The 13,609-nt window shown below is 41.1% G+C and overlaps 1 protein-coding gene across 7 annotated transcripts in view; it reads right to left on the reverse strand.

Moving 5' to 3' along the window:
• Positions 1–13,609, reverse strand: part of gpr63 (G protein-coupled receptor 63) — a 57,124-nt gene that overhangs the window by 7,182 nt on the left and 36,333 nt on the right. For 4 of the 7 annotated variants that reach the window (XM_055635844.1, XM_055635851.1, XM_055635850.1 and 1 more), the window contains exon 3: positions 959–1,034. The gene's annotated coding sequence lies outside the window, so the exon portion shown is untranslated. Of the gene's footprint in view, positions 1–912; positions 1,035–13,609 lie in introns of all 7 variants that reach the window. The other 3 variants (XM_055635846.1, XM_055635848.1, XM_055635847.1) reach the window with 1 other exon arrangement.

The raw sequence follows: 13,609 nt of genomic DNA on the forward strand, positions 1-13,609 counted from the left end.
TTGACAAGAGACTCATCCCCTGCAGGCAACATTTGGTTTAGACTGAAGAGTTTGAGTTGTCCTGTCATTGTAGATTTGACACTTTACTGACGGTACGTTTTTATAAATACCATGCATAAAATTGAATGGGTACTGCGTTTTCAGCCAAATTGATTGCTTACCCTCCATGGCTTCATCTGGCATTCTAGAATATCACACCGCATTAAGTGGTAAATACCACAGGCATATTTCTAACAATCCCACTACAAGAGAGTAGCCAGGGAAAAGGTGGGTCCCATTCAGAAGCAAAGGGGTAATTTATATGTGGAGCGAGAACTGTGAAATACTAGAGGGCGTAGGTTTAAAGCGAGAGGAGGAAAGTCTAAAGTGGTAGGTGCCTGGAACATGCTGCCAGGCAAGGTTTCCAGCACATGAACATGCAGGGAATAAGAGGGATACAGTAGGTAGATGGGATTAGTTTGGATTGGCATCTTGATCGGTGTAGACATGATGAGCCCAGGGCCTGTTTCTGTTCTGCACTGGTTTACATTATACAAGGAGAATACTCACCGCCTCGTGGAGAGTGGATAGGTGGCCTGGAGAGAAGGCAGGAATGCAGTACTGAATGTGGATGATCAGCCATGATCACAGTGAATGGCGGTGCTGGCTTGAAGGGCCAAATGGCCTCCTCCTGCACCTATTTTATATGTTTCTATGCAAAATGTGTGGCGTAACTCAGCTGGACAGGCAGCATCTCTGGAGAGAAGGAATGGGTGACGTTTTGGGTCGAGACCCTTTTTCAATAAGTGGAAAGGGCTGTTTATCTTACGACAAAGGGTAGGACAGACCCAGTGTATATGTTAAAATAAAAGTTGAGAGCAGAATGTCTGAAATTAGAAAAATCACCTCTATTGTTTACTAATTAATTTTTACCTAGAAAGTGCTGCTGGATTGATAAGCTCATCAATTTTATTCTTACCCTCGTCCTCCATCTTCCGGGGTATTTAGCATCTCTTTTTGTTGCAAGGTTTGAAAGGACGCAAGACCAAGTGTGTCTGAAAAGAGAAAGGAAAGGATAAACAAAAGTACAATAGGGAAACAAAGGAATGACGATTTAGGCAATACAATAAAAATCTAACATAGTGGAATGAAAATGAAAATAAAATATATAACAAACTCAACAGCTGATCGTGTAGAAAGAACAAAAGGATTTCAACATTAAATTGTTAACGTTCAGCTTTGGCAGTATTCTTTGAGTACTACTTCATTTTATGGAAAAATGGTTTGTTGCTTTCTCGGGTGTGAGAGAATTTTGCTAAACTTTAACTGTTCTGCTTGTATATACGCATTGCAAAACTAAAGATGTCGCATCGTTCTTAGGAAAGCCTTGGCTGAATGTTCGGAGCATTGTGTACAGATATCTGTACACACTGCCTATAAAAGTGGAAGAAACACAAGCCAATTAGGATTTTCAAAAGATAATTGGATAAACATGCAAAGAGACTAATTTGCAGGGCTACTGGGGAATGGTGCCGATCAGACTTTTCTACAAGGAGCTGGCATAGAATTAATGGCCTAATGGCTTCCTTCAGTGCTGAAACAATCAGTCAGAGACGAGTACCACATGAACACAAGCCCCTTAGACCAACTCGCCCAAGATGGCCACCCAAGCCAATCATGCTTTCCCACGTTTGACCTGAGAATTCTATAATTTTTAAGGATTCTATGAAAGTAGAATATTCTGCTTTTGGATAAAACAAATTAATTATCCTTAACGCACTTTGCTTTTAATGAGAAAGTGTCTTCCTCCCTCAAAATCACTCTGCAAAGATCTCATTAAATGAAGACAAGAAAAATCATTACGCCAATGCTGACAGCTCACAGTATGAAGTATTAGGTAACAACTTGAATTACTCAGGTTGTATTGGTTAAATGATGCTGCTAAAGAGCTCATTTATTTAACAAGGTATTTTCAAGTAATTAGTATTGGGTAAACAACCTTTAAAAACCACCCAAGAGATTAGGATCTGATAAACAAACTGACACCTGAGACCGTACAGCAGCATTCTGCCTCATGGAAAGTTGTTTCTAAAATAAGTTCAGCAAAACATTCAACAAGCATCATATTTTTGGGAAGAACAAAGGGAGACCTGACACAGATACTTTGTAACGTTGTCAGTGCCCTTTAAGTGGCAACTATTTGCACACCTTGGGTATGCAAGCAACGAATTTCACTGATTTGTCACACGTGACAAAGTATTAATTCATTCATTCGTTAAACATGTGAAAGTTGTTCATCATGTTCTAGCAACTATCATGAGTAGCAACTAAGTCTGTGATCCCAATGGATACTACTTCAGATAGCTCTTGCTTTCTCTCTCCATCCCCTTCCCCATCCCAATTCTCAAAGTTAGTCAAATTTATTCATCACATGCACCAACGAAGGTGCAGTGAAATGAATTTGCCAGGCAGCGATACACTTAAAAAAAAACCACACAATACACAATAGAATTTAACACAAAATTCTCCCACTAGTCTTACTGTCTCCGTCTATATTCTATCTTTGTCCAGCCCCATCCCCTGACATCAGTATGAAGAAGTGTCTCGACCCAAAACGTCACCCATTCCTTCTCTTGAGATGCTGCCTCACCAGCTGAGTTACTCCAGCATTTTGAGTCTATATCCAAATTGATACGTTGTGCACAATACTCTGATAAAACACACAGCACAATATTTAAAGACTAAAATATCCAACACTTCAATCCAACCCAACATTAAACTCTACTCTTGAGGAATTATGAGAGAGAAGTTGCTACTGAATCAAGATTAGGGGAATGAATCAAAATTCCAGAGACTTAGTCAAATCCTTCTGCAGCACATGTGTAATTTAAATTTCGAGTGTTCAATAAATTTTGCAGTAAAACCAGCATCAGCATCACCATGTCGTAGAAACACGTGATCTACAACCAGGTCAAAACTCTGCAGTCCTGGTATTTTTGGTCGCCCAATTATAGGAAGGATGTCAACAAAATAGAGAGAGTACAGAGGAGATTTACTAGAATGTTGCCTGGGTTTCAACAACTAAGTTACAGAGATAGGTTGACTAAGTTAGGTCTTTATTCTCTGGAGCGCAGAAGGTTAAGGGAGGACTTGATAGAGGTCTTTAAAATGATGAGAGGGATAGACAGAGTTGATGTGGACAAGCTTTTCCCTTTGAGAATAGGGAAGATTCAAACAAGAGGACATGACTTCAGAATTAAGGGACAGAAATTTAGGGGTAATATGAGGGGGAACTTCTTTACTCGGAGAGTGGTAGCGGTGTGGAATGAGCTTCCAGTGGAAGTGGTGGAGGCAGGTTCATTGGTATCATTTAAAAATAAATTGGATAGGCATATGGATGAGAAGGGAATGGAGGGTTATGGTATGAGTGCAGGCAGGTGGGACTAAGGGGAAAAAAAAATTGTTCGGCACGGACTTGTAGGGCCGAGATGGCCTGTTTCCGTGCTGTAATTGTTATATGGTTGTTATTATTATATGGTTATATCCATGTATGAATAGTGATGTACATGTCAAGAGCTGATGAAAGGACGAGGCCACACAATCATTCCCATTATCAGTAACGGAAGAGCTGGAAAACTATGCCACAAGCTCATGCATTTGAATCATGATCAGCCTGAAAGGCCGAGTAGATGATCCACCTTCACTTTCTCCTGGGGTTTACCATCTCAGCCAATCTTCAGTCAATTTGGTCTCGCATTTCAGCTGCAGTACTGAAGACTGGGATTCCAGAATAAGGTGATTTAATGCAGGTTGAAGACTTTCATCTATCCAGCTCTATGGAAAATTGCCCATGTATGTCCTGTTCATAAAAAAAGAAAAAGTTCCAAACTGGTTAAATAATGTCCAGTCTACTCTCATTCATCTGCAACGTGATGGAGTATGTTATCTCACATGTTACTGGATGATTCGACCTAGCAGTTATTTTCCTCACCACTATCTCCAGTGTCATCATCTTGGTCCTGGCTGCACTTCTTTCATGCCATGTGGAGAGCACTTTCCTCTGCCCCTCTGTTATCAACAAGATGTTGAATTGCTTGTCACTAAGTAAGGGGAAGTGAGAGTAAGTTGGGAAGGGGTGGGGAGGCTACCACCCACCCAGATAAGAAAACTTGCAGCCAATTCAGAAGTACTCTTAGTTTTGTGGTTCAGTGGACAGGGTCTCCAATTCAATTAGTGATGGATTATGTTCATAGACCAAATAAAAATGCCTGAAACTTTCAGCAGGTCATGCAGCATCCACGGAAAGAAAAACAAAGTTAATGTTTCATGTCCCAGACCATTTATCAGGGAGAGAGATGTGTTCTGGAGACACCTGTGTAGGAAAGATCTGCAGATGCTGGTTGAACCAAAGATAGACACAAAAAGCTGGAGTAACTCAACGGAACAGGCAGCATCTCTGGAGAGAAAGAATGGGTGACGTTTCAGGTCTGAAGAGGGGTCTCGACCCGAAATGCCACCCATTCATTCTTTCCTGTCCCGCTGAGTTACTGCAGCTTTTTCTGTCTATCTTCTGGAAACACCTGCTTAGTGTCTCCAGCATTGTGCATTTTTATTTAATGATTTCAGCATTTGCAGGTTTTCTTTGATCTTCATTCGATGTTCATAGATTTTAGCCCAGATGTCATTGTGCTCACTGTACAGTAACAGGCAAAAGTGTTGTGGATATTAAAAATGCCAATGTACATTTGCATAGATTTTTCTTTTCACGGTAGTTCAGAATTTATTCCTTTCTTCCACTTCACCTTCTCCATACATATCTTTGCCACTCTTTCAGCTGCAAAAAGTCATTAATTCTCACTGGTCTCTAGTCACACATTCTTCCACTTCATTATCCTTTCTTCTCTGCAACTTAAAACCTGCTTTTGTGTCCCCCCCCCCCCCCCCCCCCCCCCCCCCCCCCCCATTTCTGGTGAAAACTACTACTCTCTTCCAAACCTGCTGAGTATTTCCAGCATTTTCTGTTTTCATTTAATATATGTTGGATATCAATTCAACAAACTCTGTTGAATGAAACCTTGTTGAATGAGGCAAATATCCTTTCACTAAAATTATCCCATCAGTTTACATAGATTTCAAGTAAAAGTGTTGTTCAAATAAAATTTTGGAAAATGTATATTCAAGAGCACCTGTGGAAAGAGACAAAAACGTGGAACTCACAGAAAAATGTGGCAATTCCTCAAAATCATCTGTTGCATTGTGACCTCAACACATACATTAACAATGCCCATTTGAACATGCATCAGAAGGTGCCTGATACATAGAGAACCACAAGAAATACTCAATCTTTCTGACATAATAATCTATCTGAACATATGGAATGAAATTTGAAAGTAACTGAAAACTATTTTCTTTACTTTTAAACATTCATTCAGTCAAACAACTGCCAACTAAGAATAGTTATTACTTCAAATGTTACATGTTATGCTGAGTGAAAACGATCTTACAGCCAAGCAGTGCGTTTAGGTGGGGAGAAGAGTGTTTACAAAGGAAGGTATATGAAGAATTGAATCTGATATTTTATTTGACTTTCATTTGTAGCAAGAATCTAATGTGACCATTTGAGTTACCCAAATCAATGCAGCCTACTCCGAGTACAAGGATAACAATATTCAGAATAATTAAAGTGGAACTGAAGTGATTAAATGGCTTCCACTGGAAGTTATAGAGACGTATTAATTCTCTTCCTGGGAGATTTTTAAATAATGATTAACAAAACATTCAAATTTTACAGCCGACAGCTTATGTTTTTTTAATCCATTTGTTCGCAAAATATATAACATATTACTGTTGGTAGGTACCAACTGTCTGAGAGTGCTAGTGAATTATAATTCTAAGTAATTTGATTCAAACAGTAATTTGACAAGCAATTTTATCTGTAATCTCTTCCCTGCAATTTCTAGGTCACTATATTTTTGAATTTTATCCAGCAGTATTACAACAACCAAGCAGTCAGCAAATGAGACTACCTCAATTATGGAAGAATGTGCAACTGTAGAGACCAGTGAGACTGAATTACTTTTTGCTGCTGAAAGGGTGGCAAAGATATGTATGGAGAAGGTACATCAGCTTGCTGTCTGTCAATAAGATCTGTAAGCAAATGGTTCAGAACACAAGGTTTTCTTTTCTCAATTTCTCTTCCTCAGTGTGTGAGATCAAATGGCCTAATTCTGCTCCTATCAATTCTGACCTTATAACCTTGGCTTCATTCCAGATCTCTTCTGTCAATGTGAATACTTACTGATTGGAGAATCTAACACATAATCGTTCACAGATTACACCAACTAAGAGAGGGCCATTATAGAAGAGAAAGATAGTAGGGGGTAACCACTAAGATTTTTATGTGCGCTGAGGATGATCCCTCCACAGATGCTGCCAGGTCAACGGAGTTCGCCCAGCAATTGTGTTTTGCTCAAGGTTCCAGCACCTGCAGTTTCTTGCATCTCCAGCCATTGAGACCGATTGAGTTTGGTAGCATTTGCTTGGATAGGAGACCAGACATCCAGATCATTGATCCCAAGAAATAAGTCTGAATCTCACTATCACAAAGTGCAGAGGTTAAATTCAATAACTAATATGCGAAGGACATCTGGAATTTGAAACAAGTTTAGTCTGAGCAATGAACCCATTGGACTGTTGCAAAACCCATCTGTGCCGCTGGGTGGAAATCTGCTAACTTCACCTGATCAGACGCAAATGTTGTTGAATCTTAAATGCCTCGCCAATTCTGTGAAAATTAGGAATGGACAATAAATGGCAGCATTATAAATGGTATTACATACCATTAACAAACTGAAAAAAGGTAATGGTGCAGCCAAGAACAGGAAAAATTGGACAGTGAGTGTGTTGCATCATTTTTTGGAAGTAGGATGGTAATGTGGTCACAAGTGGGAGATGATCTTGAATCTGCTGAAAAATTAAACAATAAATTGTTTCTTTTTTAGCATGCCATTTAAAAAAAAGCATGTGAACACATTATGATAATGTTGTACATCAGCCTATTGTTTAATCTGCCATACACAAGTTTAGGATTGTACATACTTGAACTCTAAAATTATCGCAAAATAAATCATCCATTTTGCTTTGATTTTTCATTAAGTGTTGTATACATGGGATCAAGAATCAATAAAGACATTATGAATTATGGGACAAAATTAATATCATCCTTTATACTACAGGTGCACAACCTTTTATCCGAAAGCCTTGGGACCAGACACTTTTCGTAATTCAGAATTTTTCGGCTTTCGGAATGGAAGATTTTTAGCGTAGATTTTAACGGCTGGCTCAGTGGTAGAGTGCTCGGCTCATATCCGCAAGGTCGTGAGTTTGCGCCTCGATCCAGGCAGTTACTCGATCGCGAGTTTGAGTCTTCAATGTAGTTTTTTCTTGCAGAATAGGAGAGAATAGGGAGGGTTAGGCTGGGATCATTCTCTGCGAGATAATCTTAGTGCGGGAGACAAGTGTAGGAGAGGTGTACTGACTGTGTGGGCAGAACTTTGGAAGTGATTGCCCACCATTCTCAAAAGCCGCTGTGTCTCCCTGTCCCTCCAACTCCAGAGGAATCCGCTGCCCGATGGGCCGCTACGGTGACAAGTGGCAGTTCGCCCACAGCCCGAGCTGCGCCCCCTCATCCGCAACCCGGGTTCCTCTGGAGTTGGAGCGGGGCTAGGCTAGAGTTGTTGCTGGCTGTGAGTCTCTGGGATCTCCGTGCTTGCAGTGGGCCTGGGGGTCGGTGTCCCGATGAGGGGGCGCAGCTCGGGCTGTGGGCGAACTGCCACTTGTCGCTGTAGCGGCGCATCGGGGAGCGGCTTCTGGTGGTCCTGACGTCTCTCAGCTCCTGTCCAGGGGGATGGCTGGAGACATCAGGACCAACAGGAACCCGCTCCCCGATGCGCCGCTACAGCGACAAGTGGCAGTTCGCCCACAGCCCGAGCTGCGCCCCCTCATCCGCAACCCGGGTTCCTCTGGAGTTGGAGCGGGGCTGGGCTAGAGTTGCTGCTGGCTGTGAGTCTCTGGGATCTCCGTGCTTGCAGTCGGTGTCCCGTTGGTCCTGACGTCTCCGGTCACCCCCCTGGAATGGAGCTGAGACTGGGAACTGTACCGCCCTTGCCCCCTCCCTCTGCAACTGCAAACAACCCCACAGTTCCCAGTCTCAGCTCCTGTACAGGGGGGTGGCCGGAGACGTCACAGCCCGAGCTGCGCCCCCTCATCCGCAACCTCAAGACCAAGACGCACCTTGCACACCATCAGCTTCGGTCCCTACGGGGAGCGTGTTCCTCTGGAATTGGAACGGGGCTGGGCTGCTGCTGGCTGTGGGTCTCTGGGATCTCCGTGCTTGCAGTGGGCCTGGGGGCCGGTGTCCCGTTGGTCCTGACGTCTCCGGTGACTGGCCCTAGCTCCGACGTGAAGACAGTGCAAAACCCCCGCGCCGGTGCAATGGGCGGGGAGCTGGAGAGGGGAGGGAAGGGGTCACACACATGGCCTGGAAGCAGAGGGGTGTAGGTGGGGTGAAACTGAAGGGAGCGACAATTTGCTGCTGCCTGCCCGCTGAGTTAAAAAGTTCTCATGCAAGGCTCACGATACACTGTGTATCGTGAGTCTACCGTGGGAACTTTTTAACTCAGCGGGCAGGCAGCAGCAGATTGTCAATTATTAACCCTCGCACAATATACCCTCACCTTCTCTTTTATGAATGGGGATTTAGTTCCCCTTTCTTCGAGGACCGACCGGAGGTTCCGCTGTCACCTCTGCGGGCCGCCCTCGTTGAACGTTTTCAAGGACCTTTCTTCAAGGACTGAAAAAATGTCGCTATTCGGAGGTTTTCGTTATTTGGAACTTCGGATAAAAGGTTGTGCACCTGTATTAAGCAAATTAGAGATTATTCACAATTTATTTCAAAAGTAGTTTCAAAATACACCCAGTGTTGGCAAATTCTCCATAGTTTTCTGTTAAATGTCGTACTTTGCAGTTCACTCCGTCCTTGTGAAGAAAAGTCATAACCCGAAACATCACCTATCGATGTTCTCCAGGGATGTTGCCTGACCCGCTCAGTTACTCCAGCACTCTATGTCCCTCATTCTCCTATTGTGATTAATTTATATATTAACTTAAGAAACTTGGAACAAAATAGAAAATTTCCCATTTTGAAAATGTAAAGGCTGCATATTATTGTAAATACCAAACCACTTTATAGAGTTGCATGAGATCTCAAAGGTTTGAATCCACCACCAGCTGTACTAAAGGATGTAGCAAGTTAACAGAATGTGTATGCCTTCAGGTGAAGGAAGTGCTTTCCCTGTTGACGACCCACATTTGTGTTTTTACCAAAGACTGGAAAACTTGCCTCTTGCCAAGGGGGAACTGCACATATATAATCACCTACAGAAACGTAGAATGCAAAACTAAACTTGAAGAAAGAAGAATGTAAATGTATTTTCATTCAAATACCATTATTAAACATATCCAGAGGATTCTATTAAATAATATAAATATATAGCCAGAAATATGTCAGAAATCCAAGGTAACAACACTGGTGTTCACAGCACAGAGGCATGAGCGGTTATTCAATAGCCAACAACATGGCCAATTTCCATGGTGTAATGCCACCTTTTAAAGCAAACTACACCACTGATTTGAGATTTTTTTTATAAACAAATAAAAAACATTTCTGGATAAGTGTCCATTTCTGAAGTATCTGACCACTTGTGTACAGCATATGAGCCATTTACATAAGAAAGCCCCATTCCAGCTTCACTTGCACTTTGTTCAAAGCTCCCTATCAGACATTTGACAGCACGTTTTCCCAATGGGTGGCAGCTTCCTACTGACAAGATATCCTGTCTCAATCACCCTAATTCCACTGTATTAAATTACACTTTCCCTGCAAAATGTCCCATCCTCAAACTCTTGAGTCACAAAAGGATCACTTCTGTAGTTTCCCCACTGACCTCACCTTCCAAATGCACCTGTAATTGAGCTAAACAGGTATATGACCCACAGAACAGCACCCTCCTGTGATCTTTCCCACCAATCTCGCTTTGATATTCAAACTGTTTCTTTCTCTGCCCCTCCCCCCCCCCCCCCCCCCCCCCCCCCCCCCAACCTTCCCAAATGAAGATGACCCCATGTGTTCCTTTACCCAATAGCCCGTATGCTTCTCTTAAAACGTATGCTTGAGGAAGCTGGAGTGGAAACAAATAACCGAGCCCTTTACCATATGCTAATTTTTGTCAGGTTCTTACAACATCTGGGATTTGCTTACAGAATTCCACAGAGGAACTCTTTAATTAAAAACCCAGAATTGTCAGAGAGTCGAGCAGTGATCCATTCAAGAACAACATAAGGCTGCAAACATGATCCTCTCCCAAGACAATTTTTGTGATTAACATCCTAAAACCAATTTACTTATGGGTCAAAGGAAAGTAGTCCAGAACATCAATTTTACTAATGAAGGACTGAGTTCTGAGAAAGGTAGAACAATGTTTAATATTTTACAAAATATCCTATACAGGAGATTTCAGGACCACATATTAAATGCAACAGATAGCACAGTATATATATGTAACTTCATAATTCAAGTCTTAGGGGTTTCTAAATTTAATTCTACTTATTTACCTGCTTATTTAACCATTTTTCCCATGAAAAAACGATCCTAATATTCGCTGCCATAATTTGAATTTCAAATTTGAATGACATAAACCATCTGCTATCTACACTGACTTGTGCCATGTAATGTTTCCAGACCTGCTGGTGTTGACTTGCTGGACAAACTATTCTGATACAAATTTGTGAGACCCTGCATAGGGACAGAGCTGGCTTAATATTGTGTCACCATGCAGGCAAATTTCACTGTACCTTTGTTGGTTAAGTGACAATAAATGCGAATTTGAACTTGAGACAAGTCCTGCGCATGAAAAAGCTTAATTAAAATAGTTTTTGACCGCAGGTGAAATAACATTTGCAGTTAAACAACTGAAGTCTCAACCTGAAACATCACCTGTCCATGTTCTCCAGAGATGCTGCCTGACCTGCTGAGTTACTTTAGCATTTTGTGTCCTTTTGTGCATGAACCAGTATCTGTGTCCCTCGTTTTTATATTAGACATTCAAGTTTGATGGTCAGCAAAGCCTAGAGAGAGAGTTCCACCAGTTGAGAGAAAATAAATTGCCTGTTATTTCATATGCAGAACTTGTTTTGGCCGACCCCCAATGGCCGTATGATATAAAAGCCTTACCATTTTTTACCCAGTCTGTCCTGGGCTGCATGTCAAAACAAACAGGTCCTGAATGGTCAAGTAGGTATGTTAGCAGCCTAGGTTCTGACCTTAGAAATTATCTTGGTCTAATTGATATCTTTTGCACAGTAATATTGATGTTAAAATATTTTGATCATAATCAATTGAAGTATAATTATTTAAAATAGTTATTTAAAATAAAACCAATATAATTTATTTAGCAGCCATAATAATCCAAAGGCCAATCATCCGCAACTCTTCAACTTCAAAACACGTCACAACCCTTCATATTCACAAACAGCGAGATGCATCGCAGGCTTTCAAAAAATTAAAATGCAATGTGAAGGGATTATTTAATATGGCATCATGTTTGTCGCAGACATTGAAGACCTGGTCTTGTTTTGTGTTGTTATATGTAAGATAGAACTAGTGTACAAGTGATCGCTGGTCAGTGTGGACTCGGTGGACCGAATTACTTGTTTCTATGCTGTATCTCTAAAGTCTGACCACAATAATTGATTGGGCGACTCTTTACGGCATTGAAATTACGAAATTGTTCACATCTTTAAAGCATTATTAAATTCTCAATTTGTCATCAGCTTAAGCAGTTATTCTGAATTTCTTCAGTCATATAAGCTTTAAACCAAAAATAAATACTGTTAATGTAGCAAAACAACTAAATTTTACCTTGTGTGCATTACCTAACTCCTTTTGCACTCATATGGTTCTATTTTTTTTAAACTACATTTATACCCATGGTTGTAAAATCTCTCCTCCTAGTTAATTATTTGTGCATCTGAATCATTGAGCTCTGTTCCTTTGTTAAAATTACCGATGTAAATTTCCTCCAATTTTTCTTATCAAAATACACCAACTCCACATTTTACCTTTCAAATTATATCTGCTTAAACTACTAATCTGTTGGCAATTAACTGTGTACCCTTTAATTGAAAGTCTGCAAATTTTGATATGATTTACCCAACTATGGACCCAATTTCTCACCTTTCCTATTTCCACCGGGCGTGATGTGGGGTTGTAATTGGCCAGAATATTAAACTGATACAAAAGTTCACTTGCCCTCTGTGATCACACTGAATGACTTCGAAGGCTGGAAGGTTTATGTTTATTATTGCCATCTGTTCAGAAGTACAGTGAAAGGCTTTGTTATCATGCTATTCAAACAGATCTGTTAATACTATACATAAATACAAGTCAAACCCAAATTTAAAAAATGTAGATCAAAAGGCAAGATACAGAGTGCAGAACGCAGTTCTCAGCATTTTAGCTTTTAGTTTTAGTTTGAGAGACACAGCGTGAAAACAGGTCCATTGTCCCACAGACTCCGCGTCAACCAACAATCGCCCGTATACTGGTTCCATCCTACATACTGGGGACAATTTACCGAAGCCAATTAACCTACAAACCTGGACATCTTAGGCATGTGGGAGGAAACTGGAGCACCTGGAGAAAACCAAGCCGTCACAGAGCGAATGTACAAACTCCGAACAGACACCACATTTTCAGAAAAGGGAAGGAAAGTCAGGATGAAAGACAACGTGAATAGAAAGGCAAACAGATTGGTTGTGTTCTAACATTTTACCTAAATAGATTACATAATTTTTAATATTGTGCCAAACATATACCAATTTTCAATTAAAGATGGCGGCTTTAAATTTTGTTTAAACATGTGTAATATATGGCGCAGGTTCAAAGTCTATGGATAAAATTATGTCAAACAATGTTAATGCAACGTTAGGGCAGCATAATGGTACAGCTGGGAGAGTCACCAGAGACCCAGTTACAATCCTGACCTTGGGTGCTGTCGATGTGGAGTTTGCACATTCTCCCTATGCCCCATGTAAGTTTCCTCCAGGTGCTTCCAGGTGCGGATTTGTAGATAAATTGGCCTCTGTAAACTGCTCTTTATGTGCAGGGAGTAGATGCAAAAGTGGGACAACAAAAAAGGATGAACTAATGATCGATCGTCACATGGACTTGGTGGGCCAAAGGGTCTCTTTCTAATGCTGTATCTCAAAATAAACTAATTATGTAGGAGAATACCAAATGCATAAATCTTCATGAAGAGGCATAGAATATTTGCAGAAGACCTCTTTTCAATCTGTCATAGTGACCCGAGCTCTTTGTCACCTGTCACATTACTTCAACATTTAAAACCAACTACAATGAGATAAATGGGAGGTCGGGACTGATGATAGGACTGTTTAGTTGCCTGATGATAACAGCTGGGAAGAAACTCTTCCTGAATCTGGAGGTATGCATTTTCAATTTTCTCAATCCCTTGCCTGACAGGAGAGGGGCGATGAGGGAGTGACTGGGCCT

Source organism: Leucoraja erinacea, chromosome 5, assembly GCF_028641065.1.
Source record: "Leucoraja erinacea ecotype New England chromosome 5, Leri_hhj_1, whole genome shotgun sequence".
Taxonomy (NCBI): Eukaryota; Metazoa; Chordata; class Chondrichthyes; order Rajiformes; family Rajidae; genus Leucoraja; species Leucoraja erinaceus.